Here is a 22,713-nt window from a genome sequence, read left to right on the forward strand (position 1 = left end):
TCATAGTTTCTCTTATAGCAACTGGATTTAAAAATATCTTACTTTCATATGTCTGTCTTTATATTTCTTCATTTTTCCTCTGCAGGAAAAGTCTCTTGTTCTTCTTATACCTCAGTTCCTCTGTGTGCTTGTATCTGTGCACCTTTTTGTGCACCTTGAAGCTTCAGAGATGTGAAGGTGTGTGGCCCACTGTGTCACAACCACTTTGCATTAGCCACATTAGCATTTCCCAACAGGGACCACTTCCACTAGTGACTCCACCTGTCTCAACTTCTCTATTGACAGAACAGGAAATGCATGGAGGAGAGTTGGAAGTAAGTCGCTAGAGGGTCGGCAGAGCAAAGGGGGGTTCTGCGTAAGCTTTAGTGGTCTAGACTTAAAGATTGGCAATTGGAAAGCAAAAGATGACAGAACCAGTCTGTTTCTCTCCAGATGTACAGTTAAAAATCATGGTAATATAGATACTATTGTCCAGCAAGCAGAGAATCCAAAATCAGTAGTGATAAAGCTGAAAGAGCATGGACATGAGCACAGATGTTAGTACCTAACCAGTCCTGTTGTCACTGTGAAGTAACTTTGGTGTTACCACTGGACAGATGTTACATTGAAACCCTAACAATGGTAAAAAATCAACTGCATATCTTCTTTGGCAATCTTGGTCCATGTGAATAGTTCTTCGGGAAGTAGAATCTACTGTGCAGTCAGCTGGATGTCAGACTTCAAATGGTTTAACCATGTCTGCAGTTGAGTGGTCATATAGTGATGAAACAGCCCAGAATGAAAGGGACCTTGAAAAATCATCTGATCCAACCTTTTATGGGAAATGAAGCCTAGATGAGATTACCTAGCTCCCTGTCCAATTGCATCTCGGAAACCTTCAGTGATGGGGACTCTACCACATCCCTGTGGAGGTTGTTGCTATGATTAATTGTTCTCACAGTAAAAAATTCTTTCTTATGTCATGATGAACAGGTCTTTTCTTTGTATTTAATGTCTGATTCTGGTAAACTTTTAAGGATGATCCTGTGTGGATTTTTCCTTTTCCTTTCCTAAAAATGCCTTTCACCTTTTCCAGACTCTTGGATGGTAAGAAGCTGCAGTTTTTCTCCTCCTCTTCTCCTCTCTTCTGTCCCCCATTGTAGCAAAGATCATGAACAGCATATAACTGAACTGAGTGAAAGTAGAACAGTTTTACAGTGCACATTTCTTTTCCTTAGACAGCGAATGGTACTTTTGGAACTGGATGGTCTGCAAACATTCCCTTGATTTTGAAACCTGGTGGCTTTATGCAGGACTTTAGATTCTTGGGTATTTTGTTATGTTGTTTGTCCATGGTTCTTGCAGTGCTTTATCAGAAACAGTGAAAATTTTGACCATCACCTTTACATTGTGCCTCTAAACACAAAAGTCTTAAGAAAAAGCTACATTTGCTTTACATTTTTCATGGTAAGAACATACTAATTATTTTTTTTTTAATATGGCTTTCATATCTTCTCCACGGAAGCTGCTCCAAAGCTGCTATCCTCTGTAGAAGTAAGATGGAAGTGATGTCCTGGCAGAGAGACTGCCGTTAAAAATAGCATGACCCAGGGACCATTTATCTTCTCCTGTGGCATCTGATCTTGAAAACTTGTCTGAATTGCTGCAGTCCACAGGCTTCAGAATAAAAAGGAGTTGTGCTCTTTTCACTGGGCTTTGCTTAGAGGACAAAGCAAATGAAAGTGCTGCTAGTGTGACTGAGACCAATGCAGCAAGCTGGAAAATCTGATAAAACTGTTCCTGTATTTGGACTTGCTCTCAATCCCTTGATAATATATTCTTTTCCTCTCTGTACATGTGGCTAAATGTATTCAGGAAAGAATATCTGTCATTAGTTTTGCACTTCTATCTGAACATTTACTGGCACTTTAACCCTGATTATGAAACAAGAGTTTTGAATAACAGATCTGCAAGATTGGCATAGATATTATTTGGTGTGTTTTGTTTCTCAGTGTTTTAAGCAATGCATAGTGTTTCTTTCTGCTTTCAGTCTAAGCCCAAAAAACTCACCAAAACTAACCAATCCACCAAAACTGTGTGACTGGAAACAGATTAATGAATAACTATCATCCTTTGACAATGAAGCTTTGTAGCTTCAGAGAACTCTTTCCAGCTCCCTCAGGCCATGCCAGTCTAATGTTATGGTCTAATGTTATGCTTGCCAGCCCAGGGGCTTAAGATGTATCAATATTTGCTAGTGGTAGGTTTCTGTAACATTGAATTTCTGTTGGGAGTTTCTTGCCTCTTCAGAGTTGATAGAGATGACCAAGGCATTGTCTCTTCTCTGCAGAGTATTTCTTCTCACTACAAAGCAAAACCAGCTTTTAATTCTCTGCCTGGAATTCCAGTGGTGCCTGCTGAAAAATGCTTTAATGCCTGAGGCTCTTGTCATTCTATTAAAATGGTGAGTGGGTTAAAAGTTGGAGGGAGAAGATATAGATCCTATGGCACAGCTTTGGATAACTGGAGAAGATAGGTTCTGTTTTTTAGGGTCATTGAAAATCTTAGATTGGTAGCAGCAATCAGCAGGCAGAGTAGCTGTTCACATTTCCAATCCTTTGTGTCATTAGATGGTCTAGAATGCTTTAAAAAATAATTGTCTATGAATGAAGATAGATCACAGAAAAGCACTGTTTGGGTTCCAACTGAAGCACCCAGTGGATTAAAAGCGTAGAGAAGCCATCCAAGACCCACAGTGTCATTTCAAAGCCTCAGTTAATGCTGTCATATACAGTGAAAGGTACATAATTCTCCTCCGTGTCTATCAGAAATTACTGGATTGCATTATGAATGCCAGAAGTCCCAGGTTATTAATACAGTGCAGAAACACTGGATAAGAGCCTGCAGAAGCCTCTGTCTTCTTCCACAGTCATCAAATGACCTCACTGTGGTTTTGACTCTGCTGGTGTTCACAGGAACACAGATTCCCACAGATTCCCAAGATTTCTCTTGGAGGATGGTTGTCCTGCGATTAAAGTGTCTACATATCTTTCAGGGTCTTGGTCTTCATGATTTAAGCCAATTTTGGTAAACTTTCTACTATTCCTTCTTTAAAAAAAAAAAAAAAAAGGAAAAAGAAAAAAAATCCTAGAGCTGTTCCTGGAATATACTATGACTTCATGTCGGCATGAGGTGCCAACATGCACATGGAATGGAAGAGTAGCAAGAAAAATGGCTTTTGCAACTTGGGTGGTATTTTCTGCATGAGAAATATCACTCTTTTCTGACTGCCAAGTTATTGCACTCAGGCTCTAAATCTGTTTTGTATACAGAGAAGAGGTAAGAATTGCATGTGTGTGAACTCGTGTTTCTGCCTTCATCCTGCCTGATAAACATGTGAGTATGTGAATAAGCCTGCAATCACACTTCTGTCCTGGGATGCACAAACACATGCTCCTCATCATGGATCTGCAAGCTTCCTAGCAGGATGCTGTGCATGCATGTCATTGTATAAACCCATAACCACATCCAACTCTCTCTTCCTCTAAACAGTGGGAACAGACAGTTTTTATTTTGAGCAGAAATCATGTATCTGGGACCTTAAACATACTTTGATGTTTTTGCTGTTTTTAAAAATCCTTACTCAGCTACTGTGTTGTGAAATGCAGCTCTGTGAGAACTTCCTGACTGTGAAATATGAGGGTTTCTTTTTGTTGTTGTTGTTTTTTGTTTTTTTTTTTTTGCTGGTCAGCAGTGGGATTTTGTGACCTCCAGCCTATATCTGTACAGTACATCTTGTATGTGTGCATTAGTGAGACAGCACAGTGCCTCCAGGAAATGCATTCTTTTGCAGTGGGCCATATGGGTAGCTTTGCATTTTTATGATGAAGATGGGAAGATAAAGTTTGTTGCTTACTCTTTTTCCTTTCTTAAAACTTGCTGTGTTTTGTCCCTGCACGTAGTTGAGGCATCCTAAAAGCGTGCCTGAGATAAAGCAGAGTTTAGCCCCTTAATGAGAATTTACAACAGACTACTAGATTAAAAAAAAAAAAATAGACTAGTTTTTAAGTCTTGGCTGTTGCAAAAAAAAATTAAAAATTAGTTAATAGTAAACATACCAGCCTAACCCCAACAGGTAGGAAGCTGAAGTAGTTTTCAACCATATCAAGACAGGACTAAAGCAAATATAATAAAAAACCCCAAGCAGTCTTTTATCCAAGTGCATGCAGTCACTCATCCTATGTTTCTGGCATGTGGAGTTCCTAGGACATCAACGTGAATATTAGAGGCTTCTATTGCTTTAGATAAAGGAGTAACTTGGCTATTACTTCTTCCTACTCAAACAAATCCAGGTGCAGGAGGGAGAGAAATGTTCACATACTAAGCCATTATGTTTCAATAGGAAATGGGGAATTTATGTGGAAACTTGGAGAGTCTTCCTCAGTTCAGAGGAAGTAATTAGTACTGTAATGGTGTAGAAGGCTGTTTCTGGATTGTATCTTACAGATATTACCAACTATTGCTTAAAGATAGGCAAAAAGATTACTCCATAGCAGACGATAGAGGATTAAGCTATGCCAACTTTGAGAGGAAAAAATCTGAGTTCTTTGCTGCTGCTTCTAAAGTTGTCTTGACTGACAACCGGTTGCCCACCTTAAGCATACACTTGTGTAATTTGTAGGCCATTTTGTTCTCTGATCATTATTTCAGCTCCATTTCATCCTCCTTTCTTCAAATATATACCCTTTAGAGGAACTGCTGCCCCCAAACTAACAACTGGGCTGTCAGTCTCCCACCTAAATTTGACTGTGAATAAGAAGTAAATAAAAACCTTTTATTTCAGTATCCTTGCTCTCCCATCCATGTTCCAAATGGTATTTTGCTGTCTTTCCCCTTACAAGGGCAATGCTTAAATCTATGTCTAGCTACTGGGAAAAGTGAGCTTTCTGTGGCTTCGTTTTCTTTTCTCTCTTTCTCTTGTTCTCTTGTTCTCTCTCTCTTTCTTTCCCTTTTTTCTTTTTCCAGTTGTATAAAGGGAATATTTTCAAACCATGCATGAAGTGAACACAGAAAAATAGAACTCATAGTTCTCCAGGACATCCCTGTTTTCCTCATTGAGAGATTTTATTACAGTTGATAATCCAGGACATTTCTTGAGATGTATTCACGAGTTACTTGTACAACCAAGTACAATGTTCTTCTCTGTGTTTTCTTTAACCCCTCCCTGGTTCCATTTTACCTTTTTTTCCTTCTGACTGTGGTGGGGCCCAGTATTTCAGGACCTTGCATTGGCAGCAACTTCAACAGAAATCAGTATTAAATTGATATAGAAACAGCAAGGTTAGAAAGTCCTGTTACAGTAGCAAAATGTAGCTGTTTAACAACCATGCCAAGAGGGACCAAGTAATCATTTCAGTTGGAATATTGTCTTTAATTTAAGCCAGTGCATACTCCCCTGCATTCCTTGCACAAGTTACTTGCCAGTTACAAGGGTAACTGTCCCTGCTCTCAGCTTCTGGTCAACTTACATCATGAAGAACAATGGCTTTGGCAAGGAAAATAGAAAAGCATTATGTTGAGGAAAGGATGAACTAAACTTCATGGTGTTACATCCTCATCATGCTGTACAAATCACACCGTTTAAGATTGCCATATTTCATACTTATTGGTATAGGTAGTGTTTCTTCTCCATGTGCTGGAGCCATTCAACATCCAGTCTAAGGAAAACATTTTCCTTCTCTACTATTTTTTTTTCTTTTTTCTTTTTCTTTCCCTCCCCCCAGATTGGAGAGGGCATGTTCTTCCTGACTCCTGTCCAGGGTGCTCTAACATCCTGAAGGTTACAAATACTGTTTTTCATAGACATTTTTGCTAGTCGCAGGGTCTGTCTTATATCTCTAGGTATTCTTCTTTTCCATGGTATGCCACAGCACATAAAGGAATTCTCTGGCCTTGGAAATAATTGTCTACAGTGGATTTCACAAACAGTTTGTATCATGCACAATGGAGGAGCCTACTTGATGTTTCTGAGAGAAGAACTCATTACTAAGTGAAACGTATGGGATTTGGGAGAGCAGTACCACAGTGCTTAGTTTTGTTCAAAAGCAAATTAGAGGAAGGGACTGTATCTTTCTCAGAACATTGAATAGGGTTTATGATCAGCCTGGAAAATGAAAAGAATCACCTGAACAAGTCAAAAGGAAAGTGGTGTTGATGGGAACAAAATAACGGCATCAATAAAAATTACCGGTAATTGTACCTGGTAGTTGAGTCTTGATGACTGTAGGCAAATTTTGGTAAAGTTCTTGGCTGTTTTACACCTTGCATCCCACTGGAGACCAAGGGCACCTTTGAAATACTAAGTAAATCCTGTTGAAGCCAGACGTGTTTGTCCTTCTTATAACTGAGCAAAGAATTTGGCCAGAGGCATCAAACTTGTAGCTGTTTTTTAGCTTTGTGGTAGTGTAGATGTTTTCTGGTTACCTCAGTCACAAATACTTACTAGACTAAGAGGAACATTATATTTGAGCAAGATTCCTAAATGTTTTCTCTTCAACGCTATCTGATCAACTGCAATTTGGTAATCTACCAGTGAACTGGATCTACCAGTGGATGTTTGCTAAGCTGCAGAAAGAATTCTTGTGGTGAAACCTGTATCCTGCAGAATTAAGGTTAGATTACACTTACACAAAGGCGGAAGACCTTTAGAGGCATTGAAGTACAGTGAATTTCATTGTAGTCTGATGGGTTTGTGTGTTGGTTTTTTTTGTCATTTTTTGTCTCTGTAGCTCTTCAAACACTGCTTTGTATAGGAGTAGTTTTACAATTTCTAATTCTCTTTCTTTATCTGTGAAATAGGGAAAAGAGAACTCCTTTAAGCCATGACCTGAGACTAAATTCACTGATATTAGTAAAGCATTTAGTGATCCTTGGGTAAGGAGGGTCAAGGAGTAAGCTTGATCCAGAATTTGAATGGTCATCAAACATGAATTGACGAAGTGTCTTTGGGTATTAAGAGACATCTCCTGACCTTTTGTAAATGGGAGTTAGAAAGAAAATAAATTACATCATGCAGTGACAAGTCTGTTTCCACCTCTATGAGAGAGAGTGAAAAAGAAGTTGTTAGGTGATATGCAGTTTGTGTTCTGTAAGAAGTTGTCTTTGATGATCATAATGGTCCATTCTGACCTTCATCTTACAGGAGTATCTTTCCATCAGGTGCTGGGTAATGTGGGCTGTGCATTTATCCATAAAACATGCAGTTTAGAGCTGAATTTGTGTGTGAAACAAATCATCACCTGAATCCTAAGGAGAACAACACTTGCAGGAGGCCTTTAGTCTAGGCTTGAGGAAGGAGAATGGCCTTTTGCAATGGCATCTAATGCAGAAGGAGGAAGTACAGGCATTTTTCTGTACCTGGCTTTTCCCTACTATCTTTTTTAAAGTGTTTATATTCTTGGAATGGATGACCTCATGGCATAAACCCCTTTGTGTATAGATATTGTAACCAATAAGTAGCAGTGCTAATCTTGTTTAGTGAACTAAGTGTCTAGTATTTTGTATTAATTTTGTTCATCCCATTATCCATTTTTTCATTCTGTTACCATTCTGGGTGGTCCAGTATTAGCAGTGTATTTGGAAGGTGTTGCTGTGAAAATGTGATCATAATCAATGGGTTCAAAGGCAAACTCACCTCTGAGGTGAACGACGATGTAATTAAGAATGCAGAGCAAGCATAGGAGAATATCTTTAAAGTCAGAGAATTTTTGATGTTTTCTCTGGGCCTGATGCCTGGCCATAGAAGATGTTGCCAATGCAGATTTGACTATTATTCTTCATAGCTAAGCCCCAGTGAGGAGCTGATGGAGAAGTTGCCACTGCTCCAAGGAACTTTCAGAATAAACAAGCTGAGGATCTGATACAGAATTTGTGGGAACAGTACTAGCTTAAGAAGCAAAAGCAGGACTGGAGTTGTGTTCTATGCAAGAGATGTTAACACTGTTTTACCACTTGGAGGGGAAAAGGTCTAGTGTTTTACGATCCTTGTCCAAGTGGGATGTCAGGCTGGAGCAGGCATTATTGGGAGTTCCCCAAACACTTCTTATCTAAGAAGACTGTCCTGGTGCATAACTGTTCCAACACACTGCTTTGGTGGAATGGAGGATTTAGCTCCAATATAAACATTTGCTGGTTTCCAGTTTCTTGGGAAAAATGTTTTTAACTCAGTACTGAATTGCAATTTACCCCCAAGTTCAGTAGAAAGGTGGAAGTGAATATTGTGCCAGCCTCATTCCACAGGGCTGCAGGCCTGATGGCATACAGTCGATCCCTAATGTATCTCCTCAAACATATATCGCTGTCCCTGCCTGTAGAAGCCAGGGACAAATGAATCGTGAGTACACTGGCTCCGAAATTTGCAACAGGGCATGCAAGCATAAGCATATCTTCCTACAGGGATAGACTCAAGATATAATGTTGCCCCTGCTCTCTCTGCATGTTCTTTTGAAAAATGTCCTCTCATCAGGCAAAGATGGTGGTCAGGGATGACAGGATACAGGAAAGCAGTGAGGCTTTCTGCTTGTCTTTGATCTGTACCTGTTCTGCTGGTGACATTGTGTATGTGCTCTATGCTTGCCTGGTAGTTTTAGGATGTCTGCAACAATGAGCTTTTGAATTGTTTCTGTACCTGTCAATAGTAGTCAATCCAGAATTTCAGTGGTTAACATGAAAGCATATGAAAGGCAATGAACTGTAATACTTCAACTTGCACTCCTGCAGAAGAATCCACCAGAGGAGTGTGTGTAGGGTGGCTAGAAAGTAATTAAATAAGAAATATTTATTATTGAAAACTTAAAGAAATACGAGGAAGGGCACCAGATGATGTTTCTGCTAACACTTGCTGAACAACAGTGAATCCAACTGCAGCTTTGTTAACACCATCTGCCATTGCATTTTAAGAAATGAAAGAGTCCTGAACTACCATAGCTGTTCCAGCACATATAATCTAACTCAGAGGAAAAAAAAGTTCTTGTTTACTCAGTCAGTGCATGGACCTCTGGTGCACCTACCTTTGCCTCGTCTCTACTCTTGTACCATCATTTAGTGCTCGTTTTGGACAGATTTTTCTATTCGCTTTTCTCCTTTGCAAAATCTCAGTTCATAAAACAAACTGAAGAATGTTAACAAGGATGCTTCTCTGACAGCTGTGTGATATGCTGCTATCTTGCATGTGAGGAATATGCATGGAGTCCTCCAAAGTTTGTGTAGACACAATCCATGTGCTTTGTGAAGACATAAAGGAATAATGTTACAAGCCTCACTTTCCATGAAAAGTAGGATCTAAGTCCGAGCATAACTCCTGCTTTGCTGGCTTTATGCTCCTCTCATGCCTCACATTCTCCTAAGAGCTAAGGAGTTCTTAAATAGAAATTTTGGTCTAAGCAATTCTGGGTTAGCACTAAAGGAGCTGTAGACTGAGAAGAGAGGGAGGCAAATATGTAGTAGTATGGCAAAACACATTTTGGTTATTACCCATTGTGTTTGCTTTGTAATTGGACCAGAATAACAATAGGTTTGTTCTGGGATATCCTCTGTTCAGACCCAGACAAACATGGCACTAGTCAGAAAACACAAGTAGGTGTTCTGCGTGGTATATAAAAATGCTTTAAAGTCACTCTTCTATTTGCTTTTCATGAATCTAGGAATCACAAAGCTTTTCCTTTCCATTTTACAGAAAGTTGGGGTTGGATAGTCCAGGGTTACTTGTTTAGGCAGCTGGAGAGAAGTGCACGTGTCTTTGGCACATGCATGTAAGATGTATCTTACAATGCTGCTGGCCACGGAAATTTCTGTGGGTAAATAAGATTTCTGTGTCAAGGGCTGTCCATATGGCCTCTTTCATCAGCACTAATTCCACTTAGATTAACTGCACAGCACGAATATGGGTCAAAGCCTGGATTGTTGGGAGAATGAGTTCCTGCTTGCAAATTGCTTCCCGCAGAAGTACTTGTTGGCAGCTGAGATCATAATGCTCACACTCCTCACAATAACCCACTTTGAGATGTATTTAGAGAGGGGTCTTGGCAGTCTGCTTGCTGCTTTTTCATACAAAGTGCAGGCCTTGGTTTGTAATCCCCCTCAGCACATCAAGGCAATAGCTGCTGGGCCGTCATCTTCTGACTTTATCTAGCACAAGGCAAAGCATCTTCATTTGGACCAGCAATACCAACCATTTTGGGTAACATTTTTCCCCTCAGCCTTTAGCAAGAGGAGAGGAACTACTCTTTGAAATACCGCTTTATTTTTTATAGAACTAAACCTAGTGAGTTGTTCCTGTGAATACTGTGCTCTGACTGCAAAGGAAATCGAGAGCCATGGGGAAGAAGAGAAGGAACAGATCTCATGGTGTCCCTGGCTCGCATGAGTCCATGGTTCCACTGAAAGTTGCTTCTTGCTTTTCCTTCTCCTTTGTCTACTCTACTGGTGGCACAGGTCCTGCATTGCAGTCAGTCATTCCTAAATCTGATTGTCTTCTATTATGTTGGGATGCCTTATGGGGGAATTATAAAACTTACCCATAAACAGCCTGCTTCATAATGTGGATCAAAGCTACCATGTGAATAAACTTCGTTTGTTGTTTGTCTGAAGTGATCTTCAGAGCCCAATTCCTACTGATACATTGCTAAGTTTTTCCGAAATTCACTCATACTGTTCAGAAAGAGAAATGCTTTTGACCCAGACCTGGAGATGCTTTAAGCACAGGCTATCCTAAGCACTTAAGAGGTATAGGTTAGAGGCTAGAACCAGCCCACACTGCAGTGAGTACAGAGGTAAGATTATTTCAATGCCACTAGCCTTCCCATGTTTATCACTACTCTCTTCCCTTCCACTCTGGATAGACAAACTGTTGACAATTGACTAGGAAAGAAGTCATCACAACACACAGTTGTATTGAAAGAAAACTTTCCCTTTAGATGCTGATGATGGGACTGCAAGGACTCAGGAAATAGGCATAGTTTCAATGTGAAGAGGCTTACAGTTTGGTTAGGAGATTTACATACCTATTTTCTAGCGCTAATACTGCAGTAGAGACACAGGGGATCCAGTGAAACTTTATTCACTGGAGCTAAGGGCCTTGTGGACACAAAAACAAGGCTGGTGTTTGCTTCTTGCCTCTGCTACTGACTTGAATTTTGACAACTTTTGCAATCACATTCTACTTGCATGTATAGTGCCCCCCTTATCCACCTTTGTAGATTAAAAACATAAAGTATTTAACAAGTATCTTAAAATTAAAGTGGACAGAGCAAAGGTGGATGCAGTTTTGAGTAGATGGTGAATCCCTCACCTTTTTCTGGTTTCATGGTCTTATGAAATGGTCTCCCATCCATTTAGTAACACAAGGCAGGATGTTCACTATGGAAGTGCACAGACTTCAATGTTCATCCTATTTCCTAAGCAGTGCAGACAGAAGTCGATATAACTGAGGAATTTTTATTTAATTATTTTAGTACATGCATAAATTATGACAGATGCTTTTGCTGCACACAGTCATGCTTGCAAAGGTGTTCCTGGCAGTTGTGAGAAATTTGGTGTAGAGAGTTGTTCTAAATTTCTGAATGGTTTGCATGACCTAGAAAATGAGTGGTCTAATAAAATAATGTATTTCCTATATATGGTTGTAAAACACATTGGGATCATTAAATAACAAATATTTTGGGGCTAGATTTGTTTTGCTTTCTTTGTGAGAGTGTACTTTTTTGGAAGCCTTCTATGGCTGTTTTGAGACCACCGTACTACAAACTTTCTTCAGTATTTTCCCATCTCTTTTTCTTCTCAATGCAGGGAGCACAAAATATTCTTCTGGCATTTGAGCTGCAGTTATTTTGAGTGGCTCCAAACAGAGGGAAATGTGTTTCTGCGGTAGTTACTGCAGAGAAAGAATTTTGCTGAAATGTTTCTCCCCCACCGCCCTTTAGTGGCTGCAGAAAAGAAGCCAGTGTTTGAGGCCCCAGCTCCGTGCATCTGCTGGATCAGTTTAGGCCAATTTTCCCCCTCCCCCTTCCCCTTTTTCCATTAGCAAACTAGATATAAAACAGAAGCCATTGGATAAATAGGAAAAATGTGTAGCAGAGGAAGCCCTTGTGATTAGGGAGCTGTTAACCAGTTATTTCATGTCCGGCTTTCAGTGTATTTATAAAAATGATGCTATTCAGTGACACGTCAAATTACTATAAATGGTATTGGCTCAGTTGCTTTCTCATGAAAGCCAACTTGCAATTTATTTTTAACTTGGGCCCACTGATTATTTTTAAAGTTAGTGTAGTATTTGTTAAAGATGCTAAAGTGGCAGGCAAAGCGTGGGCAATATATATCAAATTTGCTCACAGCCTGTCTTGGCAGTGCACTCCAGAGTCGTGTGGAAGCACATTAGGAGTGAGCAGCATGGTCAATGCCTGTCCATTTGCTGCTTGGCTGTTCTGGAGAGATGGCTGATGGATGTGATTTGTGGCAGCTGCAGCCCTTGGTTTTGTGATGTGGAAGCTTGTCCATTAGGAGCTGGCCCAAGACCCAGTAAACTCCTCCTCCCTCTCTTTTTTTCCACTAATCACCAGCAGCCATCACATCATTACATGCATTCATAATGTCCTTGTTGAGACTTCACTGTGTGCACATGGTTTAAATCAACAGCTTCCCAAATAGGGGGAGCAAAAGTACTAGAACTCCCTACCTGCCTCCAACAATGTGCTTGTAAACTTCAGAGACGGGGAGAAAGAAAAATACAGCTCATGGAAAAGTGCCAGGAGGTTCTGAGTCTACAATTCACGCTATGCTTTGGACAAAGAGGTGAGTTTTGCATCATGGTCTAAATGTGGTGAGGCTTAGGCTTCCATACAATTCTTCTCGATCAAATTTCACAGAATGGAAAATGTTCTGCATGGCACTGTGGTACCTGAGGCAGGTTCTCAAAGTGGTTGTCATATTAAGGCATCTGTCCTGTCTAGTTCACTTGATGAATAGTGGCTAATAACTGCTACCTAGAAGTGTGGAAGGAGACGATTTCAAGCCTGGAACATGGGTCTTATCTCCCTTGCTTTATTTAGATAGATTGCAGCTCTCATCACACTCGCTAGAGTTTGCAAATAGTCTTCAGGGCCATCAATCTTAGTAAATGAAACATCTGTGGGACTAAAGCATTATACAAAACTGTCTTAAAGACAGCTCTAGCCTGGTTTGCAACTTGAAGATGAGAATCTTACACAAGTGTTAGGGAGCTGCTTCCGTGCTAATTCAATCCCAAAGAGCAAGCATTCATTCCAGCAGCACAGTTGTCTGGTTTCCAGTTATATTCCCTCAAGGATCAGTACCTGTACAGTAACTCTTCTGTGCATGAAATGGCAACACTTGAAATTTAGATTGAACAGGCAACTCAACAAAATATTGTCGGGCAGAGGTTTTTTGCACTGGGTCAGATAGAGTATACAAACTTGGTATATCTTTCATTTCTTTGTTGTCTCTGATTCTGAGAGATCCAGTGCATCATAGAAAGTGTTGCTTTCAGATCCTTCAGCCTGTCCTTGGTAGCCATCCAACTTGTGTGTTTTGAGAGATCCTTCTTCATAATATTTACATTTAATATTCTGATTGGAATGGAGAAGACAGCATTTGTTTGTACATTACTGGGGTGAGAAACAGAGAGTTTTTAATCATACTGCAGAATAGCCTTTTTGCTAACAGGCTGTTTTCTAGTCTGGAAATTTTATAACCTACTTAAATAAAAATAAATATTTCTTGGCTGAGATTTAACAGCAGATGCATTTGTGCTTCTGATTATTCAAGTATTGCTACTTAAGTAGGTGAAATATAATTAAGAATAATTGAAATTAATTTACTAATTTTGACTCATTTTTAGTTTTACTCCTACCATAGTTGACAGCAGAATTTAGTCCTTACAACCATTTAACCAGGAGATGGCTTTTCCTTATCTGTGTCTTAGTTTCATCATCTGGCAGATAGAGGGATGATTTTGTTACTTTGAAATTCTGTTTGATAAAGAAATAAAATCCTTTTTTTTGTGATCCAGTACCCCTTTCCTGCTTGTTGTGTTTATTTGCTTACTTGTTAATTCCCTTGTTTAGTAACTTTGCGATTGTAAAGACCCTTCCAGTATGTGCTTGCATGGACTGACTCACTGGAAGGCGTCTTCTGGTAGGTAATGGAACTGTAAGTAAGAGGAAATAAGATAAAGTAAAAAGTCAGACCATACTTGGTTCAGCATTCTGCTCACAGCCCAGCATGGTTGCGCTGGAATCCTGCTGATGGAATGTCCTGACATTATGGTGTTTATTTCCACCACAGCCCTGAAATGTAAACAGGACATCGTTGGATGCTAATCCAGGGGACCGGAAATGACTTGAGAATCCTGGACTCTTGGGCTATTGGTAGGACACAGGGAAGTGGATTTTACAGGAAGACTGGCATACAGTACTAGCAGTGCACTGGATCACACGTCAGAGGGGGTGTTTTCAGAAAGGGTATCTGACATATGTTTGTGGGAAGGAACAAAACATAGCATTAGTGTCAAAAGAAGTGCATCAAAATATGCAGAAACTTGCAGGAAAATTGGCATGTTAGGATGCTCTGTGCATCCTGTACTAATGGGATGAAAGATAGAGAGCTTGCCTTGAACTTGAAATATAGGTAGAGTAAGTGGCAGGTTATCATTGTGGGAATTATTTTCCTCTGTACCTTATAATGCAAAGGTGAATTCACCTGAGGAACATGAAAACAGAAGAGAGGTGACTATGTGGAATCTTTTGCACCAGCCCTAAAGCCTGGAGGGCATGGATGGGAAGTAGCACAGTCAGGGAAATGTTGGTTTAAGTGTTTTAATGGACTGGAAAGCTGCCTGTGCTTCTCTTAGGCAGCCCTAAATAAATGAATGGGTGTTGAACTTCCAGTCATAGTTCCCTCTCCCATGAAATGGAAATGGGCACATACAACTTGCATAGGTTGGTGCCTGTGCTGTGTTTGGGGAAGAGGGAGATGAGCCACGGCAAAGCTATCACCGTGTGCTGTGGGGCACTTGAGACACACATTGTTGGAAAGAGGGTTGCACCCCACTTTTATCCTATTAGAAGACCTTGACTCTTGTGAGGACCAGCTGTTAGTGCCTCCTCTGTAGCACCCCCAGTAGCAGCAAAGACAGAACTGTGTTGTAATGAATATAAAGGGAGTTCTTTATTGAAGTTGCTAAATGCATACAGACCCTTTAATTCACGCTGGCTCTCCAGCTTCCAGGCTGGCTGCCTGCTGCCTGATGTTGCCATACAAGGTCTCCCTAAGTCTTGCTCTAGCGTCTGTAGCAACAAAAGGGCTGGCTAAAGAGAAAATTAACCAAGTTTTCTGTGCTGTGAGTATTGTTGACTGTTTTTTGCAGTAACTCTTCACACACTCTGCTGGATGCATTTTGCAGCAAGGCATAATTTTGTGGTAGGCATCTTCTGGCTGTTTTCACAAGCATCTTGCTGGCACGCTTGCCAGTGTTGATACCTTTTGAGAGAAGTGCTTTAAATTGAGCCTCTGCTATGCTGCTCAGGCTGGGCTTCCATCCGGATCTGAAATTTGAAATTTATTACTTGGAACTGGCTTTTAAATGTGAAACTGACACCAGTTTCTTATTACTTACCAAGTCCTGAGGGCAGAGTAACATTCCTGACTCTGCTGTAGGTGTTAATGATTTCATCAACTCAAGAAGCACAGAGCCCTGAACTTTGCTCTTGGCAGCTAGTAAAGAAAGGAAACTGACTTTCAAATATTTTGGTTTTAAAGTTGTTGTGGGGTTGGTTTTTTTTTTTTTTAATTATGTTTACATTAGCAAACTGGAATTTGTTGGACACACTTTTTTTTTGTTGACTACTTAGTTCTTAGAAATCAAATTGATAGTAAAGCCTTATTAGGCTGCTGGAACTGGTCTTGCCAAGCACCTCTGAAATTGCAAAAGAATAAGAATCTGTGAGTGGGCCTGCTGTGGGTGCAGGCCTGAGAGTTTCATTTACTTGGTATGTTTTCTATGCCTCGAAATAATCAGAAAGGATGCTATTATGCAGATTTTTTTCTATATTGCTTTCAGTTGCATGCAAATAGCTCAAAAGCTTTATTCAAATCTGGAGAGATTCCAGGATGTGGTTTTTTGTTTTGTTTTTAGAATAGTTTCTGTCTTATATTGTGCAGGAAGATGGCATTGTGAGCAAGGATGAGGATTTTAAATCTGAATTAACTATCATTACTCTGGGTTCTGATGCTTACTTGCTGAATGATCTTAAGCAGACCATCATTCTCTTCATACCTGCATTGTGATATCCTTGTATCTTGCCAGGTTGCCTTGAGACATAACTACTTCTGTTTTAAACTTGACTAATTCGTTTGATCCAAGAGTGAGCTGTTTTTGAAGTGACCATGGGAAAGGCTTCTGCAGAGGTCATAAATGGAACGTTACGGAATTTAACGTTGATTAATCCCAGGTATTGATGGATAAGACTCAAAAGCTTATCCTGTAATTATATATAGAGGAGCTTAAAAGGTGACTTGTTGATCACCATTTATAATTAGCTATACAGAGAACATTTGGCGATAGTGTTTTTCAGTCTAGAAAAAGTAAGTCCGGGCCAGGCTCTGGGAATTGAAACTTGGCAGATGAAACACAATATCTATAGTGAAAGGAAGTTTACTGAGAGTTGTGGTAGATTTTCTACTGCTGGAAATCTTTAAATCAAATGAGATGCCTATTGAAAAGTTATATTCTACTTCAGGCAGGAATTAATTTATGGCAATCTTGTGGCTTGTGCTATGCATGAGGTCAGACTAGCTGATTGGTACAACCCTTTCAACTTTATAGTTCATAAGATTTTCTATCAGATTTGTGAGTATAAGTCTCACTAAGGCCAGTGAAAGCCAAATAAACCTGAGGCCAGAGTTTTACATTGCCGCCTTCATGCTTCCAGCCTGTATTCACTTGTTGCCCAGCTAACACATGGAAATATCCTCCTCTGTTGTTTTTATCTTCTTATCAGTGCTTGGTTATCACTTATCTTGCTACCAATCTGCAGTATTTTCCCCATATGTCTTAAAATCGTGGGATGTTTCTTTTTTTGTTTTGCTCATTTTCTTGAAATGGGATTTGAAAAACAAGAAAGTCTGAGCAGATCTAAAAGGCTCAGAACCCTTCAGGTTGTGGACACAGTTGGACATTCCTGCTCTGCTTCTCCTTTGGCAATCATTGATACAGGGCTTTCGTATGTATTTGTATTTATTTATGTTGTTTTAATTTTTCTCTCCAAGCGTTGTAGCATTCAAAATTGCTCAGCAAAAGAAAGGATCCCTGACTGCTGAGTTGCTCCCCATCCTGTGTCGGATAGAGATTTGCTTTTAGTTTCCTCTCTCTGTGTTATGGCACAAGGCAATTAGCCCAGTGGGTCTTGTTTATTCTGTCTCCTACTATGTGCTATACTACCGGTTCAGAATCGATGATGCAACTCAGGGATAAAGTAGAACTTCCGTATTCTTGACCAAACTAGCTGCTGAATGATTGCTATTGCTGAAGGACTACAGCTGGTAATAGCCTACAGGTGCTGAAGTTGGAGAGGACAATCACTTGGCTGTTTGAGTGACTATTTTCAGAAAACAGATTAGATCTTGGTAATTGTTCTTCTCCCTTACAGTGGTGGTTAGACTTTCAAAAGAGTTCATTATGTCTCATGTAAATTTTTCCATTAAGATTTTCCCATTGAAGAAAAGGTCTGTTCTCAGAATTGCCAAATTTTGAAGAAAACACAGATTTTTCCAAATGTTTCCACATTCTTATGAGTGCTGGATATTTCAAAATCTGTGATAAATCATGCCAGAAACATGTATTTATTTGTAACTGTTCCTTTCTCTTTTTTTTATGCTGCTGAATGCTATGCAATCAATGGTGATAGATTTTTCTAAATTATTTTCTTTATTATATTTATTTCTCTTTTTTTTTGTTTTGTTGTTGTTTTGTTTTTTCTGTTTGTTTTTTTGGGGGTTTTTTGTTTGATTGTGTTTTTTCCTTTTTTTTTTGTTTTGTTCGGTAGGAGGGGAAAAATATTGGTGAAAAGGGAGATGTCTTTGGTTTTTTTCTTTTCTTAAAAAGAAATCTCAAAATACATTCCCAACACAAGAATAACTTGCCTTTTTTTTTCCAAATGACTTTTTTTTTTCAAGACAGTTCTTTTAACCAGCTTTGATCAGTAAGCTGCACTCCTTTTGGATATTTGCTTCCTGTTTTTCATTGAAGTGGAAACTGATTAGTTTTGTGTAATCTGCTCTTGATGGCAAGAGCAAAAGTCTCTTTAAAATCTTATTATTGAAATTCAAGTGCATGCATGGCAAGTGAAGTTTGCAGATTATATATATAACACTCTTTTTGCAAGCAACAGTGGTGAAGAGTGCTAGGCTGCTGAGCAGACTGATAAGATCAGTGCATTTAGAGAAAGGATTTCCTGCATTTCCTCTAAATAGTAAAATGTTCCTTTAACGACCTGCAGTTGAATGGAAAAAGTATCAACTAATTGAGATGTTCTCTTCAATTAATCCCTGTTTGGAATGAATGCCTCGAAGGGCCATGTATGCCTTGGAGAGGTCAGGCTAGCTGTCTTTGCAGGCATCACTTCAGGTAAGCCTTTAGAACTGTTGTACCAAATTACCACTTGGACGTGGCTGAATAAGCTGAGCTACTGCATGAGATAGGCCTGGCCCCAAGGGATGTCGGGCAATTTTGCTGGAAGTAACCTTACTCACAGCATCTCCTGGGTATAGTCTAGCAGGTGAGTGTCCTGAAGAGATCAAGCAGCTGTATGGTAAAGATTGCCTGAAGAGAGAGAATACCTGGCTCGTGCTCCTTGGGGGCTATGTTGTTTTTCTGGCATAGGGTTGCAGGCAGTTCTATTTTAGGATAATCTAAAATGTTGCTTTTGGTTTTCCCCTGTTTTTCTATGTCTTTGGAGATAAAAATCAAGCTGTCTTGAGAGGAAGCCCTTCTGATTTTGAAAACAGTGTAAAAAAGACATTACCCAAAGACTCTTTCAGAGGCTTATCCGAATAGATAATACATGCAGTGCAGGAGGGTGGCAAGGCAGGGCCAAGTGTACGCTCATTTGGCACATGATATTTTGGTGAACAGGAGAGTGTGTTTGATTTAATGATTCCATGGGGAGTGGCTTTATCTGCAGCACTGGTACACTGCTGTGGGAGTTAATACCTTTCCTTCAGATCTGGCTAGGAGGAGGCATGCAGTAGCTGCTATGCTTTGGGAGAGCCACAGGCAAGAAAATGTATTTAGAAAGTAGTACAGGATGGTGAGTGTGAAGGAGTGAAGATGAGCTGCTTGCTACTGGATAACAGTAATTTTCAGCATTATGGTCTCTCTAGGCAGATTTCTGTGGAGATGATCCCTAGTACATAAACTGTCAAATGTTTGGGGAGCTGCAAGCTGCTGAGCAGGAAATAATTCAAATTCCTTATCTTCCACACAACAGGCTCAGGAGAAATCCTGCCAAGACAGCTTGCACCCAGGCCTCGGGGAACAGAGCTTGACCTCTGAGAAAGGAGTTTTCTGGAGCTTTGCTTACAAAAAAATGAATTCAACTACTTTCTAAGCATTTGCCCTGAAAAGCTTCTGAAGCACAAATACTAGGTGGCAGTGGTTAGCAGTCCGTCTGTGGCTAAAATCCCATCTCATTCCAACGGAAATCAGTGGTTAAACTTCCGCTGACTTCAATGCAAACAGCTGAAACATACAAAGGGAAAAATTCTGCAAAGCCCTTTACTTCTGGAGCATCCAATTCCAAACTCAAGGTGGTTTTTTGTTTTGCTTTGTTTGGATCATCACCAGTTATGAAGGCTTATTCTCAAGCAGAGAAGTAATGAAACTGTAGACTAGCATGTCTAGGGAATGTCTTGGAGCAAACCAGTGCGATAGCAATGGTCTTACCTTACCTGGTATGGGAAAAAGTAGGTGTACAAGTCCACTGGGTTTGTCACTGCCACTGCCTGTGTTAATGCGGAGATGGTATCTATGTTGTGGATAGCACTAGAACTGGAAAACAATAGTTTGATAAGTGTTACCAGTCAAGAGCTTTTCTGTAAGCCTACCTCTATTTGTTAAATCCTCTGGGGAACCACAGATGTTAATGACAGTTTTGTCATTAACAGAGTTTGGTATGCATTACTAGTCAAGAGCTTTTCTTTAAGGCTGCTTCTACTGGTATTAAATTGTTTGGGGATTCACAACTTCTAATATTAATGGCAAAATTGTGTTGTCATTAATGTTTGGTTTTGAGAAAGGATGGGGCAGTTGCCCAATGCAGTGGAGTAGCAATCTGAGTCTTTTTTTGGCTGACTGACACCCTCTCTGTGATTATTTTTTTTTTTTTGTGCTGTGAGAACCTATAATGAGTTTGCTTATGGAAAATGTACTGGTGTTTTTATTTCTAACACAACTTCTAACTTTTCTTCTATGCATGGTTTTTTGTTTTGCAGCTTGTTCTTTTCTGTCATTAGCAGATATTGGCACAAGAGAGAATTTCTGCAATATTCTGTTGTCATGCAACACACTCTAGATCTAAACATAGGAATAAGTTCCCTAAATGCTTACGTAGAGCTGTAAATGTTGATAAGAGGACTTTGGAGAAATTTGACTCTTTGCTTAAGAAAGGTGAACTCTTTCAGTGGTGCCCAGTGACAGAACAAGAGGTAAAGAGCATAAATTCCCTCTGAACACAAGGAACTTTTTTCCTGTGAGGATGTCTGAACAATGGCACAGATTGCCCAGAGAAATTGTGGCTTCATCCTTGGAATTCTTCAAACCCCCAATTGGCATGGTCCTGAGCACTTTGCCCTAGCTGACTCTGCTTGAGCAGGGAGATTGGACTAGACAGTCTGGAGAGGCCTCTTCCAGATTCAACTGCTGAGATCAGTATTTCAGAATTTTCTTAAGAACTGGATACCTGCCTGGCCCAGCCATACCTCAAAAGGAGCAGCAGGATTCATGAGGATTTATTGTTACATCTAGACTGTGAACCGTTTCCTAGTGCTTTCCCTTTAAGGTGTGTGGGGTGTGTGTGTCTTGGCTTTTGATCATGTGAAAGTTTTCAGCATGTGGCTTCTGGGGTCAGGAAGTTGGGCCTTCCCTTGAAAAGATTCTGGGTAGTATACATTGCTTCTAAGTGTTGTCTTTAATCCCTCTTGCACATGGAAATTTTACCTTTTTCTTAAAGGAGTTATTTTGACTCATTATTTCACACTTTCCTTTTCTTCCTCTCTTTTTTTATTTCCTCTACCAGTTGCTCAGAACTCGTTTGTCAACTTCTGAATGAAAGGTGTGTCATGGCTCACCCCACTGCTACCCTGCTCCAAGAGTTGTTTGGGCTGCCTCTTTAAGAAAACCTGTCATCTTAAAGAAAACCTGTCAGATCTTTCTTGTTAATTTGAGAGTTGTTTGCTTTTAGAGTGTTTGCAAAGTAAGAAAACTCTCTTTATAAGTGTGTGAAAGAAGCACTGTTCCTTGAGAAAGGCATATAAATTTTCTTCAGTGAAGCTGAAGGCAATGCTTTAACTTTTTGTCTCATCTGCCAGCCCCCAATTCTTCCATGTATTTCATAGAGATTAGCCTCTACTGCCTGGTAAAAGTATGTGGACTTGTAAATTTTTCCACCATTCTGACATGGACAGAATAAAATGTGTGATTTGGGATTCTAATGTCCCCTTAATGGAAAAACATGGATTGAAGCATAAAATGGAGCACTGGAGCCTTCTGAGATGGGGCTCTTTGTGGGATGTAATACTTGAAGGAACCCTGACCTTTGTCTCATCTGCCTCAGGCTTTGAGTGGACTAAGTTGCTCCAACTGTTTTGCTGAGCTTGTTTCAAAACTCTCAAGTTGCAATCCCACTAACTTTTGGATCTGATGAGCTAAAGCAGTTAGTCACCTTTGCAGCTTTGTACAGATCCACTCCTCACTTAGTGCTTGGGAAACAGCACTGATGAAGGACGGTGTGATGGACCATAGCCAAGCAAGAGAGGACTCAGTACAGGGGGATGTACATACACATCATTATTCTTTTCTGCACTGGATAAATTCTATTTTCTTTCAGGAATGTTGAGATGTAGGTAGTATGGAGAGAGAAAAAGAGGCCTGGATCTCTGAGTGGGACTTGTTTAAGGAAAATTTTAGTACTGTGACCCTACTGGGGCTGTGCGTCCAAAATGCTGGAGGGGAGCCATAAAACAAACAAGCATAAAATAAACTTGCTGTACATGTTTTCATATTTATGTCCTCAGCTACTTTGGGTTTATCAAAATGTTGTAGGCTTTTGAGTATGTCTGATGGTGGGAATGAGAACAAGGAAGGGAGATAAATATATACAGATATGTGGACCATAATAAACCTTTGTTTTAGGCTCTCTATCTTTAAGTGTCCTTACTGAAGTGCTTCCTTGACTGGAAGCAGATAGGAAAGAGGTGTTGCAAAAGCCTGTGCTCTCAATGTTCTAATAAAATTAGTGGAAGGGAATTCCTTATAGCAGAATACTTCTGAGATAAATTGCAAATCCTTTTGCTTTATATAGTGGGGACAGAGAGCTTGAACTAAGGTGAAGTACTACCTACAGTAGCAGTCTATGGAGTTTGAAAGAGTGCAGAAGTCCAGACCGA

At 40.0% G+C, this 22,713-nt stretch overlaps 1 protein-coding gene across 4 annotated transcripts in view; it reads left to right on the forward strand.

The window, feature by feature from the left end:
• Window positions 1-22,713, forward strand: part of DAAM2 (dishevelled associated activator of morphogenesis 2) — a 223,758-nt gene that overhangs the window by 62,154 nt on the left and 138,891 nt on the right. Inside the window, exon 1 of one of the 4 annotated variants that reach the window (XM_017806654.1) lies at window positions 2,396-2,443. The exons of the other annotated variants lie outside the window; for them this stretch is intronic. The gene's annotated coding sequence lies outside the window, so the exon portion shown is untranslated. Of the gene's footprint in view, window positions 1-2,395; window positions 2,444-22,713 lie in introns of those variants that run through there. 4 annotated transcript variants of the gene reach the window in all.

The sequence above is a fragment of the Lepidothrix coronata genome, unplaced genomic scaffold (genome assembly GCF_001604755.1).
Source record: "Lepidothrix coronata isolate B3197 unplaced genomic scaffold, Lepidothrix_coronata-1.0 Scaffold16, whole genome shotgun sequence".
Classification (NCBI taxonomy): domain Eukaryota; kingdom Metazoa; phylum Chordata; class Aves; order Passeriformes; family Pipridae; genus Lepidothrix; species Lepidothrix coronata.